The 16,101-nt window shown below is 53.2% G+C and overlaps 1 long non-coding RNA gene across 4 annotated transcripts; it reads left to right on the top strand.

The window, feature by feature from the left end:
* Positions 1 to 742: 742 nt before the first annotated feature.
* On the top strand, positions 743 to 5,257 carry LOC121107045. Of its 4 annotated transcripts, XR_005840366.1 has the most exons (6): positions 743 to 803; positions 2,183 to 2,366; positions 2,482 to 2,619; positions 2,939 to 3,117; positions 3,478 to 3,593; positions 5,157 to 5,257. It is a non-coding gene; the product is annotated as an uncharacterized LOC121107045 (long non-coding RNA). The 4 variants fall into 4 exon arrangements; XR_005840367.1 differs by lacking the exon at positions 2,482 to 2,619; XR_005840368.1 differs by lacking the exons at positions 743 to 803; positions 2,183 to 2,366; positions 2,482 to 2,619 and adding an exon at positions 2,737 to 2,792.
* Positions 5,258 to 16,101: the final 10,844 nt, after the last annotated feature.

Below are 16,101 nucleotides of genomic sequence, written 5' to 3'. Positions count from 1 at the left end.
GCAGTTCTGCTGACTCCCCTCCGTGGTTCAGCAAGAATTGAGATATCTAGCATCTCACGATCACTTTGCCCCAGGCGGCCTCCAGCCTTGACATCCCCCACAAGACCTTCTCTGTTAACAAACAGCAGGATTTTGCTTCCCCTTGCTGGCTGCGTCACCAGCTGTGTCAGGAAGTGATCTCCCACACACTCGAGGAACCTCTGGGACGGTTCCCTATCTGCTGTATTATAAATCCATCAGATGTCTGGGACTTTGCAATAGCCCACAAGAACAAGGGGAGAGACCTTGAGACCTCATGCGGCTGTCTCTAAAGTGTCTTGCCCACCTCTTCATCCTGGTTGGGTGGCCTGTAGCACACTCCCACGATAAGGTCAGTCTTACTGGCCTTTGCTTTTATTCTGACCTAGAAGCTCTCAACCCTATCATCGCCATCCTTCATCTCCAGCCATTCCCATTCTTTCTTAACGTAGAGGGCTGCACCACTGCCTTTCCTGCCTTGCCTCTCTCTTTTGAAAAGTCGCTAGCCATCCATCACAGCACTCCAGCTGTGTGAGTCATTCCACCTCGTTTCTGTGATTTCCAAGTGATTTTTCTCCTGTTTTTTGATTCCAACAAAAGCCACTTAGGATTATTTTTGTTGTTTTTATTTTTTAATGGCAGGCATTGTGTTTAACTTAAAAAACTTAAAAAATGAACGGACGAAGAATAGCTTTGTTTGCATTCTGGTAACTGCTGAGGCTTTGGCTGACGACAGCTTTCAGCTGCACCTGAACTAGGCTGGATTTGTCTCCTGCTCTCCATAGGTGAGTATTTCTCTTGCAGACCTTTGAATCAATGATTCCCCTGCTATTTGTCTCTTCTGGTTGCTGGAGAGAAGAGCTGCAATGTCACATCCTGATCCGTAAGGTGCTCAAGCTTGGTGATTGTCAGTAATTCAGGATATGCTTGCTTTTCTTTAAGTGAACTAAGGGATAAGCTATCATGCTGTGCCATTTCTTTTCCTGTGCGTAATGCCAAGGGATAGGGCTGCAGGTGCCTGCTGGTTCACGGGACATCCCAGAGCTTTGTACACAGCTTAAGTGATGGAACAGGAAAGACTCCAATATGGTAAAAACGTGATTTCTAGTGTTTTGGTACGTATATTCAAGTCAGTATGGGTCCATTTCAGACAGCATCGTCTCACATCTGTTTGTTGTCTCATATCAAACGCATTTTTACTGATTTGGCTACATACATACTCCACCCATAGTTTGCGTATTGTCTTCTTAGGGTGAGGTTTGCCTGCTGAACAGCGATACAAAAGAAGCTTAAATTACAGAAGCAGAGAAGCAGAGACAGTCTAGAGGCTCAATACAGTAGGGATCAGTTAGAGTATTACTTTGAAGTTGTTGTGTTCTGGGTCTTAGGTGGGATGAGAGACGGGTGTGAATGTTACAGCCAAGTGTTTTTCCCTGGTTCATTGCTCACCTGCTGCCATGCAAGCCAGCTCTTCTTTTCCCTGCCTCTGCTTTTCTTGTTGCATGCATATGCATCGCAAAATCTCTGAACAGATTTATTTTCACGTTTTAACAGTGTATAGCTAGAAGTGGGGCTTATCTCATCATCTGATGGAGATTGGTTGTGTATGGGGGAGTTTGCACGAATTATTAGCATCTCACCAAAAGCAAGGAACAGAAAAAGAAAGAAAAAAACACCAAACCACCCTAAAAGCTGCATAAATGACTATAGCTGAGCCAGCAGGAAATATTACCTGCAGTTTGCAGAGTCCTCATTTTGCTCAGCACTGACTGGATGGGGTTAACAGTGACCACTAATGAAGGAGCTCTGCTACCTGTCTGAGCAGTGCTCCAGTCTTTGTTGCTGCGTTATGAATGCACTGCTCCTCCTGCCACATTTCTTCACGCCCTCGGTTGTTATCTGAGCAGTGGTAGCCCCCACGAGCGATGCAGTCAGTGCCTGCTTGCTCCAGGTGCTCCATAAGCACAGCAGAAGGATGCCAGGGGGCTTGCAGGCAGTGTGTGCATGCTGTTGCTCTCTCCAAGAAGCCCCTGTTTTGGCTAGCTGCAGAAGAAACCATTTTTTCCTTGGTCAGATCCTTGCAAACGCAGTGCAAGTGTACAGAACGGTACGGTGTCTAGCTGTCTTTTCGCAGTACGTGCAATGAGGTTATCTATTTTTTCAGGCAGAGAAGTGCGTCCAGGCAGTTTGGAGAACTGCTGGCTCAGGCTTCACCTCCACTAATCCAAGTTCAGTCACTTTCCTCTGAAGAACCTGCATCAAGCCGTGGTTTTAAGCTGCAGATGGAGTTCTTCTCGCAGGACTGAAGTGCTGAAGCTCTCTGAGCTCCGAAGGCACCCTGAACTCATGTGAGTGTGACTGGCTGCTTTGCTTTTGGCAAGAGACCCTTTAGAGCCCCAGAGTGCGCTGTGCAGAGTCTCTAGGGAGAGGACTCCTGAGGCCGAATTTATTTGTATCCCACAGGAGGCTTTTTCTTGGTTGGCAACGTGCTTAAAAAGAAAGAAATGCAAATGGGCATTTCCACGTGACTGTATTCTGCTCAGTGCAGTGTCTGCCTGTGTTGCAGACTGAGCTCCGTGGCATTGCAAAGAATGCACCAAAGTAAGTAGTGCAGGAGAGCATTTTTTCCAGTTAGAATGTTGGCCTTCCAAAGCAGGCCTGCCTTGGTTGCACTGGCTTGCATCTCAGCTGGTGTTCTGTTGTCAGGGTTCCCGTGTTTCTAGCGGTTGTCAGGGCGGTGGCTCATGACATCGTAAGGCCGTGGCGATGTGACGGTAAGAATGTCCCATGTCAAGTACAAGATGGCTGTGTGGGACGAGGGGAAGCCATGGCCTGACAGCTGCCCTTCTGGTCAGCAGTGGAATTCTGCGGGGTCCATTAGAAGGCCATTTCTCTGTAATGCTTTCTCTGTTGGTTCCAGTCAAGATGTGGCCGTTGTATGAAGTAAGTTTGTGGTTGCTGTGAAGCTGGGAGGAATGTTGACTGCCTTGGGGGTTGAGAGGCCTTGCAGCAAGATGTGGAGAAATGTGAGGGTGGTCCCCATCTGCACGAAGAAGAGCAAGCGCTGCGTTCTGCACCTGGGATGCGGCAGCCCTGGCTGTACGTACAGCGTGGGGGGGGCGAGGGGCTGGAGATCAGCCCTGCCAAAAGGGAGGGATCTGGGCGTTGTGGTTGCTGACAACTTGAATCTGAGCTGGCAGTGTGCCCTGGGCACAGGGTTTGAGTTTGGGTGGTCCTTTGGGGAGCCAGGGGTTGGACTTGATGGTCCCTGTGTCCTTTAAGAAGGCCGAATAGTCTTTCAGTGATTGTTCTGGGCAGCTCACACCACTGGGTGTACAATTCATTTCACTTGGAATTTCAGGGTCAGACATAAATGTTATTATCTGCTTTAGAGAAAGAAGTGGGAGGCTGAACTGATATTTGGAAAAATGAAAAATGTTTTAAAATGTTTTTTGCAAGATAAGCCCTCAGCAAACAGTCGTCCTGTTCCACTTTTGGCCAGTCTCAGATGCTTGTCTTCCAGAATGTCTGCGTGTGGATGAATCACAACAGGATCCTGGGAACTTTTAAGAAAGGTAGGAAGGAGGAACCGGGGAACTACAGGCTGGTGAGCCTCACCTCTGTGCCTGGGAAGATCATGGAGCAGATCCTCCTAGGAGCTATGTTAAGGCACACATGAGACAAAGAGATCCGAGACAGCCAGCATGGCTTCACCAAGAGCAGATTGTGCCTGACCAATCTGGTGGCCTTCTGTAGTGGAGTGATGGCTTTGGTCGACGGGGGAAGGGTGGTGGATATCATCTACCTGGACTTCTACAGAGCCTTTGACATGGTCCCTCAGCACATCCTTCTCTCTAAATTAAAGAGGTATAGATTGGAAGGATGGACTGTTCAGTGGAGTAGGATTTGGCTGGCTGGACACAGCCAAAGGGTTGTGACGAATGGTTTTGTGCCAGGGTGGAGGCTGATCACAAGCAGTGTCCCTCAGGGGTTGGTCTTGGGACCTGTGCTCCTCAGCATCTTCATCAGCGACACAGACAATGGCATCGAGTGCACCCTCAGCAAGTTTGCAGATGATACAAACTGGGCAGTGCAGTCGATAGTCTGGAAGGAAGGGAAGCCATCCAGAGGGACCTGGACAGGCTGGAGAGGCTGTGGGTGTCCCATCCCTGGAGGCATTCAAGGCCAAGCTACCCATGTTTGCCTTCTGTAGTTATCAGTGGGGCAAGAGGAAAATGAAGAGTACAATGAAGTACAGAGTGCTTTTCTTGTCTTGTTCAACTGCAAGTTCCTGTTTTCTCAAAGGCAAAAAACAATTAAGGCTCAGCAAAAACAATTAAGGCTCAGCAAAAACAGTTAAGGCAGTCATTGTAAGTATTAATTTCTGATGATGGTGGCTGCCTGTGTTCGGAGGTCACACTTAGTTGAAGCACACTGCGCCTGTGGAAATTCTGCTGAGCAATTAGCAAAAATACCCTTGTCATTAGGAAGAAACAAGAACACTGTTGTCCATAAAGTAATCAGTGGCGTTTAAGCAAGTGACACCTCTTTGTTTTACAGGAGAAAAAAACGACAGGTGAGCCTAACATATTAATTAACTGAGAACAAAACGTTAGGAAGGACAAGACTGTGCTTGAGTTTTCCCAGTAATGAGTGCCTGAATTCCAGAGTGGGTTTCTGAATCTTTGTTTCATCCTACGGGTCCTATGAAGGACTGTGCCATCATTGTAATCTGCATCAGAAATGCCTCCTTTCTCAGTGCAAATCCTGCCATTGGATTAAGGGCAAAAATAATGTGCAGAGTAGGACTTCTATAGTACTCCATATTATAGAACTCTAAAGACAGACTATAATACTCTATATTACAGGGACTCTAAAAACAGACTGCTTCAACACACTTGGAATCAGCACACCTTTGAATCTGATGCAAAGAGATGCATGTTTGGTTGTTTTGTTTTGTTTGTTTTTTTAAATCTCTTTGAACAGCCAGATCAAGTAGCTGAGCAGCCTCGTTCCAGCTTTTCTGTAAAACTTGAGTCATGAGGAGTGCTTTCTCTAACAGTGGTAGTGTTGGGACACACGCTTCTCTTTTTGCCACAGACTGAGCATTGTTCTCTCTCCTTCTTCATATCTTGCAGGAAAGATTGCTTCACGTGTAATGAAAAGCTAGTGTCCAGAAGATCACTGCGGCCAGATGCCAATTTTGATGCCCTCGTCAGTAAGACTTGTCCAAGCCCTGCTGTATGTGAAACTCATCAGGAGGGAATGCTGGCAAGAATCAGCTAACACAATAGCAGCAAGCTTTCAGTGACAGCGTTAAGGAAGGGTGACGATTCAGGCTGGGAGCAGGTATGTCATCACCTGACTTGACCACATGTAACTTGATGCTAGAAATACACCACGTCCTCCCTCCCTGCATGGCAAGAGATGGCTCTCTTCTCCTGCAAAGGCAGCCGAAGTAACTTCTGTGTGCTGACTAGAGAGAGAAAACTTGGTGTCACTCCTTGCAAGTCCTGTGGCAGCCAGATATTGTGTGATGAGAGTTGCTGTCTATTTACTGTGTTTGGTTTCTTTGCTTTGCCATGCTGTACACGAGTAAAGGAAATGAATGGAATACGAGATGGTGACCTTGTTTTGTTTGCTTTGTTTTCCTTGCTTGGTTGTTTTTCCTCCTATTGCTTTTCAGTAGTGCGCCTTTTGCTTTGCTTTCCATTGTCTTTGTGTCTGTTTTGTTGGCTCTTTGTCTTAGCTGTTTCTTTCTTTGCATTAGCTTCTTCCTCCCAGAGGAGAGCATTCCTTGCCTTTTCAGAGGATGGTTCTTGGCTTTGCTTGGAGTTTCTCCCTTGCTCTTCATTCTTGGTTGCCTTACCTGGCTTTGCCTTCCTTGTCCCCTTGCCCCGGCCTTGCTCTTCCTTTGCCTTCACTTACCTGATGTGCTCTCTCCCTTGATTGTTCTGTTCTGTCTGTTCCTTTCTGGCTTCTTGAACTGCAGCCTCCTCTCTGGGCTTTCCTGCCGTGCTTGATGCATTTGCAGCTCCTTGGAGTTTTCCCAGGTGGGTCCACGCCTCCTGGGCCTCCTTGCCTCTTCCCTTGTGGTGCTCTTGTGGCTTTTTCTCCAGCTGGCTGGATCCACGCGGGCCTATTGCCCCATTTTCTCGGCATTGGTGTATGTAGATTGTTCTATGTCATCTTCCCAGGCCTAGATGCTGAGTTTTTGCCTCTTCCAGACTCTGTTGTCATCTTTGCTTTTCCGTGAGAGTGTATTCTGTTCTGTTATCGTTGGTTGCTTGTTTTTGAATTTGGTGTTTGTTGTTGTTTCATTTATTGTTGTTGGCTTCTTTGATGTGCGTGGGGTTTTTTGTTCTTTTTTTCAGTTTGGTGCTCTTTTTCTTTTTTTTTGCTGTTCATTTCTTTGCACTGTATTTTTTTCCTAGTAGCGTTTCTTTTCCTTTCTCTTGTACTAGAAATTTTAGCTCCTAACACTAATCCAAATGTATAAACCACAAGTCTGAACTCTAAATCACACAGGTGTATGGGAACTGTATAATCACAGCCTGACCCTCTGTTTGACTACCTGAGGCGAGTGCTGAGTCAGCTGCAGGGGCACAGGTGATGGCAGTTTGACCTGAGTGACCGTAAGGGGTGGACCCTGGCTGCAGCCCTGCTAGACCCCATGTAAGGGCTGACTCCCAAGGAGGAAGGATCTCTATCTGGAGGTCACCCTTAGTGGAGCCCTTCTGCGCGCCCAGGGTACGGGTAAGCTTTTATGTCATTCCTCCTTTGGAAACGCGCTCATCTCTCTGGTCCTTTACCTATTTGCCTTACAATCTGTTTGCCCTGCACACAGGTAATGTTTAACCCTCCTAATGGGTAGCCCTTATCTTTTTCTGTAAATGCAACAGGGATAGGGTTAGCCCTCATCAAGTAAGGGCCACCCTTAGTCCTAACAGCTAAGGGTAGCCCTGAAGGATTCCCATTTTGGTTATGGTTAACTCTAATCGGATGTGGTAACCGTTGACCTGTCACTGAAGGGAAGCCCTTCATCCTAACCTACTATGGTAACTCTTCATCCTAAACGCTAGCCTCTAACAGTAACCTTTAAGCCAATCCTTAGGGGTTTTCCTTCAGCCTTTGCACTGACTGAACTTGGTAGCATTTCCACGTGAAGCCTTATCTAATGCAGTAACCCGCCAATCTGATGCCAAAGGGTAACGGTCCGCAGTTAGTAGTAAGACTAAATAGTAGCACTTAACCGTAATCCAGCAGGGGATGAGGGCGAGCTTGTCTTCTGCCAGGGCGAGCGGCTGCGGGCAGTGCATCTCCCAGCTGAGGTGCCTGTAAACATCTGCCAGCTGTCCTTGTGGACGGCCCGTCATCGTCATGGAAACTGATTGTAACAGCACAAAGGTTCCAGGAGCGTGGGTGATGTCAGCTGTGACATCCTCTGGGGGGCCTGGAGCCGCCCTTTTTTGGCCTTGCAGCCCATCAAGCCAAAGCCTGCTGTCCTGCACGTGGTCCCACCGGGCAGAAACTCTTGGGACGTAGGCAGGTTCAGGGGAGGGGACAGATGCCTGAGGGCATTCTTTGATTCCATCCCAAGAGTTGTTTTGTCTTTGTTCTTTCCATGTCGTGTGGTTTTCCTTTGCTTTTCCTTTTGCTATTTAACATCTTTTCTTTCTTTTATGCTTCTTTCTCTGTTGCTATGCCTTGCATTGCATTGCATTGCTTTGGTTATTTGTTTTTTTTTTCCCTTTGTTTCCGGGCCAAGCCGCAGGGGCTGCTAGGGCAATGTCCTCACTTGGAGGGGGAGGCTGGTTTCCCATCTGAGGGCTTCATGCACAAATAGCAAGGAAAACTCAGACACAGAGCAATCCTAAGCAAAGGCACGCCTTTTCTGAGACACTGTCTCAAGCTCCCTGAGCTCTTTTTTCCTACGAGGTAACTCCCCTGCTTTTTTCCATCTCTTATTACAACAAGAGAGATTTCCATCGCTCTTACAACAGCTCGCCAAATAATGTTCTTACCCACAGAAGCTTTCCCTTTTCTCAGTAAGAGTCGCTTGAATCCCGGGCTGATTCCCTAAAACCAAGTGTAATTGTTCTCCTTCCCAGAAACCAGTCACCAACAGAAGTTGTCCTGTTAGCCCACATCCACCAAAAATCCCTCAAATACACTATTCTTACAGCCAAACCAGACCATTTTCTGTTCAGTTGCAGTGCACTTACGGACCGTATTTCTAGTCTTGTTCCTGCTGAGGTAGTGGTAAAGAAACCCCAGTCTGCCTGACAGCAATACACTGCTCAGAGTAAAGCTGCTGGAGCACACAAAATGCTGTCAGGCGTCCGAGCTGAGCAACAGACTTCATTCCTGAATTGCACAGCTACCAGTAGAAGTGACCTCCACGCTGTTTGGCCTGTCCAAGGAGTTCACACAGCTCTGAGTACCCCCATTTCTACACAGAGTGGTATCCCCCGTCGGCTATCAGCTGCTACTGTAAGCCTTTCTGCTGCTTGAAGCCAGAGGTGGCCAGACCCAGCTGGCCCTTAGGGACCTCCTTTGACCCAGGCCTCCAACGGAAGTGTACCACTGGTTAACCCAGAATGGCAACTGTAGACCAAGGCTATCACAGGCACAGTTTTCCCTTAGCCAGGGAGCGGAAAGGACTCAGTCCAGTAAATGAAGATGGAACTGCTTACCCCTTTGTGAGGAGGAGGGCTCACACCATACTAAACAAGAGCAGAATTTGAAGCAGTGATCCTTCCCTTGGGGCAGCCAGCCCTGAAATGAGGTGAGGGAGGGGTGGAACCAGGCTGCACCCCTTTGTCATCCAGGTGAGTTGCTTCCCTCTTTTTGCTCCTGAGCAGAACAAGATTTGATGAGGAGGAAAGCCTGTGAAGTCCAAAAAGACTGCTTTCCTACTTCCTCCCCGTTTGCGTTAGCTGGCTGTCACGGAGTTATCTAGATCAGTGTATGCCTGTGGCGGGGCAGTGGGCCTGTTTTCCTGTGTTTGGCTTTGCGATGATGCTGTCTTGAGTTCATGTGCTGGACTCTTGTATTTCGTGTCTTTGTTTTGCTTTGCTCTGTTTTCCTTGTTGTTTGACGTTCTTTTGTCAGTCTTGCTTTATTGCTGCTCCTGTGTTGCAATACCTTTGTTATGTTCAGATGTGGTGATTGATACTTTTCCCTTTCCCATTCTTGGAACTCTTTTCTCCCTCCTTCAGGGTGTTCCTCTTTGTTTCTCGGCTTTTCAGGTGATTTGCTTTGCCTTCCTTGGCTTTTTGGAACTTGGGAAAAGGTACCGAGGTGCATGGATATGTAGAAGAAAAGCTCTCCTGCTGTGGCTGGGAGGTGATGCAAAGGAGGCCTCCCGAGCAAGCACCACAAAGGCAGCTTGCTTCTCCAGAGGCTGCAGCATAAGCTCGTGTTCCTTGTGGAGGACTCCGTTGTGCATCTGCAGGAGCTGCTTTGGCATGGAGGATTTTGTGGAGTTGCTGCCAGTCGTTGCTCGGATGAAGTGAGGCTTTTTGTCCTTGTATCTGTGCAGGAAAGCAGTGCGGAGGGAACGTGTGTGGTGAGATGCTGAGGAGAGATTGCCTTCCTTGCCCAGCAGGCTGCTTGTGTCCTGGTGATGCACGGTGACGAGAAGGCTGCTGTTCTGTGAGTAAGCCTGCCACGTGGGAGTAATGGTTGTGGCCTTTTGGGCAAGTCTCTGAGGAGAGGTCTTTGGGCAGGCTGGTTGTTTTGCTGGGCAAGTGCTGTTTCAGTTGTTTGTTGCCGTGCTTGGTTGGTGCTTGTTTGAGAAATAGTGGTCCTGTAGACGAGCAGTGCTCTGGCAGCAGGGGAGTGAGAAATGTCATGTCCACCCAGTCTTCTCCACGAGCCTTACGCTGCCTTTCCCCAGTGTCTGTAAATGGCTGTAGAAATGGCAGGGGGAGAAATGGGGAAGAGGGGAGGTGCGGTTTTCTGTGCATGCTGTGTCCACGGAGCAGGTGTGAGCTCCTAAGAGCTGGGAGCCCTGCAGAGCGTCCTGGGTTTGTTTTGCTTCCTTGTTGGAGCTGTTGGGATGCTTTTGTGGGTGCTTTGTGCGTTTGAAGTCCTGTGAACTCTGCTGAGACCAGTGGTGTCCTAGGGAGAGCCCCGCTGCCCCCTTTTTGTTCGGGCTGTTTTCTTCCCTCGGGAGGTTAAAAGGGCCTTCAGAAACCCCAGCAGTACAACTTGCTGCTGCTCCAGCCTGTCAAGTGGAGATGATGAAGTGTGACCGCCACTGGGGCAGGGAGGAGAGCAGCTAAGAAATGGTGGTTCCCGTAGACTGTGTGGAGCTTGTTCTTGTGAAAACGGTCCCTTGTGCTGCCAGAATCTCTCTGACTTTCAGCCATGGCCTCTTCCTCCTGGCTTTCAAGATGTTCAGAGGCATTGCCTAAGAAAGAAAGAGCAGAGCTCTTCCTAGGCCATGGCCGAGTTCACCTTTCCAGGTGTATGCCAGAGCATGAAGCATGGTCAACAAGGACGGGGTAGCAGGAGCTGGAAACAGGGGAAGCTTCCCAGAGCCCCCCGCTGGAGTCCCAGGGTGATGAGCTGAAGCTGATCTTGGCAGCATGAAAGGTGGTTTTCCGGGATGTGTGCCGTATAGGGCTCAGGGCTGTCACTGGGGTTGCTTTCACAGGACCCCCCCCAGCCCAGCTCAGGAACCCCCGGTGAGTCTGTGGGTGACAAATGTGTCACTGAGAGACAGCATCAGGGTGGGAATGCGGGGACCATAGTGCCCAGGGCAGAGCCAAGCGGTGCTGGGGGGGTCACCCCCGAGGAGAAAGTCTCCCCCACGGGAGAAATGGATTGCTTAGCTCCCCACTAAGCTCCCATTGCCTCCCAGTATTGTCTAGAGTCTTCTTGTGCAAACTCAGTGCCCCCCCAGTGCTGCCTGGCACCACCCAGTGGTGTCTGCGGCCCTGAATAGCCTCCCAGTGCCTGCAGTGGGCTTCCCAGTGCCTCCAGTACTGCCCAGTGCCCCCAGCTCAACACACCCACTGCTCACTGCGTGACCATCTCCTTCCCCAGGAACAGCACAAGGCAACAGAGACGTTGACAGCAGCGATGGAGATGGAGATGTTCAGAGTGGAGGAGCTGTTGGCTCGCTGCAGCCACCCCAGGCATCCCGGAGGTGGGCACGGGGGAGCCTGGGAGGGGGCTTTAGTGCTGCACAAACGACTGCAGGCAGAGGTGTAGGAAAGCGAACGCCATACGTTTAATAATTTAACGTACAACACAGCAAATAAATGACGATATTCCCAACCATTTCCCACCCTAACAATTGTTTCTGATCCCACCCCCTACAATTCCCACCCTCTAATCAATTTCCCACCCCGCAATCAATTGCTCACAACCCACCTCCTCCCCCCTTCCCCCCGCTCCCTCCCACCAATAGTTCCCTCCCTCTGCAGAAACCCTCCCAGCCCCCAAATTCCCACCCCAACAATTCCTTCCTCCAAATTCCAACAACTTGGGAGTGTAACGTGATCAGAGTACAATTTCTCCCCCAGAATTGCCACCCCACAGAATTCCCTCCCCCTCCCCCATCTTCAATGCCAGCAGTTACAGAATGTCCAATCATTTTTGATGCCAACCATCTCCCACGGCAGCCATTTCTCACCCCAGCAGTTCCCCACCCCCCCAATTCCCACCCCAACAATATCACAGTACAGCCATTTCATTTCTAACCTCAGAAAGATCCCAGTGCCTTAAGAATTCCAGCACCAAATTCCCACCCCCCACCCCGGATTCCCACCCCAACAATATCTCAGTACAGCCATTTCCAACCTCAGGAAGATCCCAACACCCCATGAATTCCCACCCCAAGAGTTCCCTCCCCCCACCCCGGATTCCCACCCCAACAATATCACAGTACAGCCATTTCATTTCCAACCCCAAAAAGATCCGAGCACCCCAAGAATTCCCACCCCAAGTTCTCACCCAAAGAGTTCCCACCCCAAATTCCCTCCCCCCACCCATTCCCCACCCCGCAACCATCCCCTCCCCACCCTCTTCCCACCCCCCAGCCTTCTTTTCCCACCCCAAAGCTTTGACAGTCCAACCCTTTGGCGGTCCATCAGCTTCAGAGTCCCGCATTGCCCCAGCCCAAGATGCCGTTTGTGGACAGCCCAGTTTTGGAGGGGTAGGGCTGGGCCGGTGCTGGTGCCCCCGGAACACTGCCGCTGCTCTCTGGGCATGGTGGGGGCCAGCGAGGAGCCCAGGGCTCCAGGGAGCCGTCTTGGTCGGCTATGGCCACGTCTCCTGCTCCAGCAAGTGGGCCGGTTTCTTGGTGCGCTCCCGCTCGAGCCGCTGTTGGGCTGTGATGGGCACCCCATCAGGGCACAGTCCTCCTGCTGCCCGCCCACCGTGCTGACACAGCCAGCTTGGCCTAGCGCCGGTGTTTGTGGCCTGGGCCATCGTGGCAGCGCGGCAGCTTCCTCTTTGTGGCTGGGCCGCTGCCAGTGTGCTGCTCGTGCCCGGTGCTCTTGCTGTTAGTGGTGGTGCAGGCGGGCGCTGGGCACTTGGCTGGCTCGGTGCTGTCTTTGTGGTGCATGTCTGCCAGCCGGCAGGAGATGAATCCGGGTGGCAGTGCCAGGCGGGTGAGAACCACCCGGGGCTGCCTCCGCAGACCAGGGCCCCCCCACCATGCACCTCTTGGATCAGACGTGCAGTGCGGGGCAGCAGAGGTGCGGGGGCAGCCAGGGGGGTCGGCAGTGCCAGGCGGGTGAGAACCACCCGGGGCCGCCTCCGCCGCGCCTCTTCCATCAGATGTGCAGTGCGGGGCGACGGAGGCGCAGGGGCAGCCAGGGGCGTCGGCACGGGCAGCTCAGGGGATGCTGGCTGCCAGCAGAGCGAGTTGCTGAGGAGCCTGATTCAGGATGTGTCTCTTTGCTCAGCTCCCTGCTGGCCCGGAGGAGTCCGAGTGCTCTGTGCTGGAAGAAGAGGAGTCGAGGCTGCTGGAGACATCAGGGCTCAGTGGCTCTGTGGCAGTGATGCGCTGCATCAGCTCTTGCGTTTGGCAGCTGTTTGCAATGGCTTTGGTCCCCTCTCTTGTGACACCGGGCAGGTCCTGCTTGTGCTGGGGGACCTCCAGAGCCGCTTCTGAAAAAGCAAGAACATCCCCCCGAACGATGATGGCAGCCTTCCCACAGCCACTCGGTGCAGGCAGCCACCTCTGGGGGTCACCTCTGCGGAGCACAGTCTCACCGTCAATCCAGGTGAGCAAACGGTCCATTTCCACATCATTGTTGTCAAGTCTGCGGGTGCTGGGTGTCTCTTCTGGAAAAGGCAGAAAATGCCCAGCGGGGCAATGGCAATGCCGGCTTTCCCACGCCCACTCAGTGCAGACACCCCCCAGCAGCTCTGCTGCCCCTCCGAGAGAGACTCACCGTTGTTGATCCACGTGAGCAGGTCATCGATGTCTGCGTCGTCGTACAGGATGCCTGTCTTGGATGTCACTTCTGGAAAAGGCAGAAAATGCCCGGTGGGGCAATGCCAGCTTTCTTTCCCACACCCAGTGTGGGTGGGTGGGTGGGTGCCAGCAACCCCCCGCCAGCTCTGCTGCCCCCAAACTCACCGTCGTTGAGCCATGCCAGGAGATGCTGGATGTCCGCCACGTCCTCCGGGATGTCTGCGCTCGCTGTGGCTGCTGGAAAAGCAAGGACATCCCCAGTGGGGCAATGCCAGCTTTCCCCCAGCCACCCGGTGCGGACAGCCTGCCGCACGCCCCGCAGCCCCCAAACTCACCCCCTGAGTCCAGCGCTGCGGTGCTGCAGCCGAGCGGAGCCGTGGCGGGATGGGGGCACCCCGTCGGTGGGCGCTGGGTGCCCCTGGTCCTCCGTGAGCACCACGGCGTCCTGAAAGGGCTCCATCGGCGACTCCCAGGTGGCGGGCAGGGTGCAGGGCACGGGGAGCACCTGCTCCTGCAGTGGTGGTACCTGCAAAAGAACTGGCGGGGGGCCGGGGCGGCCGGGGCCTGCGGCAGGCAGGTGCCTGCGGGCTGCGGGGGCTCCCCGTGGAACACGGCCCCAGGCCACAGCCCCATCGGCTGCTGGGGCAGCAGCGTCCCTGCCAGCAGGGGATGTCCCCAGCAGTGAGCAGGGGCAGTGGGGGAGCCATAGCTGGGTGCAGCCCCCCAGGTAGCAGCTGCAGCAGCGGTAAGTGCAGCCCCAGAGTTGGGGGCAGGCCCCCAGGTGGCAGTTGAGCCCCAGTTGGGGGCAGCCCCCCAGGGGGGAGCTGCGCTGCCTGTCCCCAGACACCTGGTACCCCAGGCCAGACAGAGGCCTGAGGCGCCAGGTAGGTGGCAGTGGGGACAGGGAGGGCTTGGGTGGTACCGGCATCGGTCCGCGGATGGTGGGCTGCATCCAGGCGGGGTCCGGTGGCGGCACAGTCGCTTCAGGGAAGATGGCGTCGGGTGTCAGAGGCACCGTCAGCGCTCCTCGAGGGATTCTCTCTGTGGGGAAAGGCCAAAGTAGGCTCTGGGGTGGGCTGTGGGGTGAGCTCTGGGGCGCTGGGGTGGGATCTGGGGCACAGGGCTGAGATCGGGCTTACAGGGCTGGGATCTGGGGCGCTGGGTGGGATCTGGGTTACGGGTGTGATATCGGGGTTACAGGGGTGGGATCTGGGGCGCTGGGCTGAGATCTGGGCTGTTAGGGTGGGATCTGGGGCGCTGGGGTGGGATCTGGGACACTGGGGTGAGCTCTGGGTTACAGGGGTGATATTGGGGTTACAGGGGTTGGATCTGGGGCGCTGGGGTGAGATCTGGGGCACAGGGGTGGGATCTGGAGCGCTGGGGCCAGCTGAAGCATGGGAGCAGGGGAAGCCTGCTGCCTTACCTGCCATGACAGCTGGAGAGTGGCAGTTAGGGGAGCCCCTCCCCCCAGGGGGGTGCGTGACCGTTGGGGTCAGCCCCTTTCCCCCGGGCTTGAGATGGTTGCAGTTTTTGTCGCCACAAAGACCTTAAAGACCCTCAAGTCTAAGCACAACCTAACCATACCAGCCTAACTCTAACAAGCCCCTGCTCAATCATGTCCCCGAGCACCACCTGGTTTTCAACACATTCAGGGATGGTGACTGAACCAGCTCCCTGGGTGGAATAGGGAGCCAGCCCATCAGGTCTCCCCTCAGCCTCCTTTTCCCCACACTAAACAGCCCCAGTTCCTTCAGTCACTCCTCAGAGGGCATATTGGCCAAGGCCTTCCCCAGCCTTGTTGCCCTTCTTTCAACCTGCTTCAGCACCTCAACGGCCCTTCTGTGCTGAGGTGCCCAAAACTGAACACTGGACTCGAGGTGAGGCCTCGCCAGTGCCGAGTCCAGGGGCAGGATGACTTCCCTAGTCCTGCTCACCACACCATTCCTGAGCCAGGAATTGTGGTTATGCCATTGGCCTTCTTGGCCACCTGGGCACACTGCTGGCTCATCTTCAGCCACCTGTCCGTCAGCACACCAAGGTCCCTTTCAGGGATCAGGCAGCTTTCCAGCCACTCCTCCCCAAGGAGGACTGGGGGGACGCCTGGGCTTGTTGTGACCAAAATGCAGGACCCGACACTCGGCCCCATTGAAACTCATCCAGTCAACCTGGAAGAGTGAAGAGAGAACAAAAACCAAGCAGGCAAAGAGCAGGCTGTCCACAGGGGGCAGGGCTTGGGGCAGGGCCTGTGTCGGAGGGTGGTCCAGCACAGTGGTGGCCTCGGGGCCCAGGCTGGAGGGGGCCTGGCACAGTTGAGGCCTCGTGTGGGCCCAGAAGGAAGGGGGCCCAGGCACAGGTAGAGCCTCGGGGCCCAGGATGGAGGAGAACCAGGCTCATTGGGGCTGTGTTGGGGCCCAGGATGGAGGAGGACCAGGTGCGTTGGGCTGCACTGGGGGGGCCGGAGCTGGAGGGGGGCCTAGCAGAGTTGAGGCCTCCTCTGGGCCCAGACAAAAGGGCCCAGGCACAACCAGGTCCTTGGGGCCCGGAATGAAGCAGGACCAGGCCCAGTTGGGGCTTCTTTGGGGCCCAGATGGAGGAGGACCAGGTGCAGTTCGGGCTACACTGGGGGCCCGAGCTGGAGTCGGGCC

Source organism: Gallus gallus, chromosome 17, assembly GCF_016699485.2.
Source record: "Gallus gallus isolate bGalGal1 chromosome 17, bGalGal1.mat.broiler.GRCg7b, whole genome shotgun sequence".
Classification (NCBI taxonomy): Eukaryota; Metazoa; Chordata; class Aves; order Galliformes; family Phasianidae; genus Gallus; species Gallus gallus.
The sequence above is the reverse complement of the archived record's forward strand: the minus strand, read 5'-3'. Positions and strand labels throughout refer to the sequence as shown.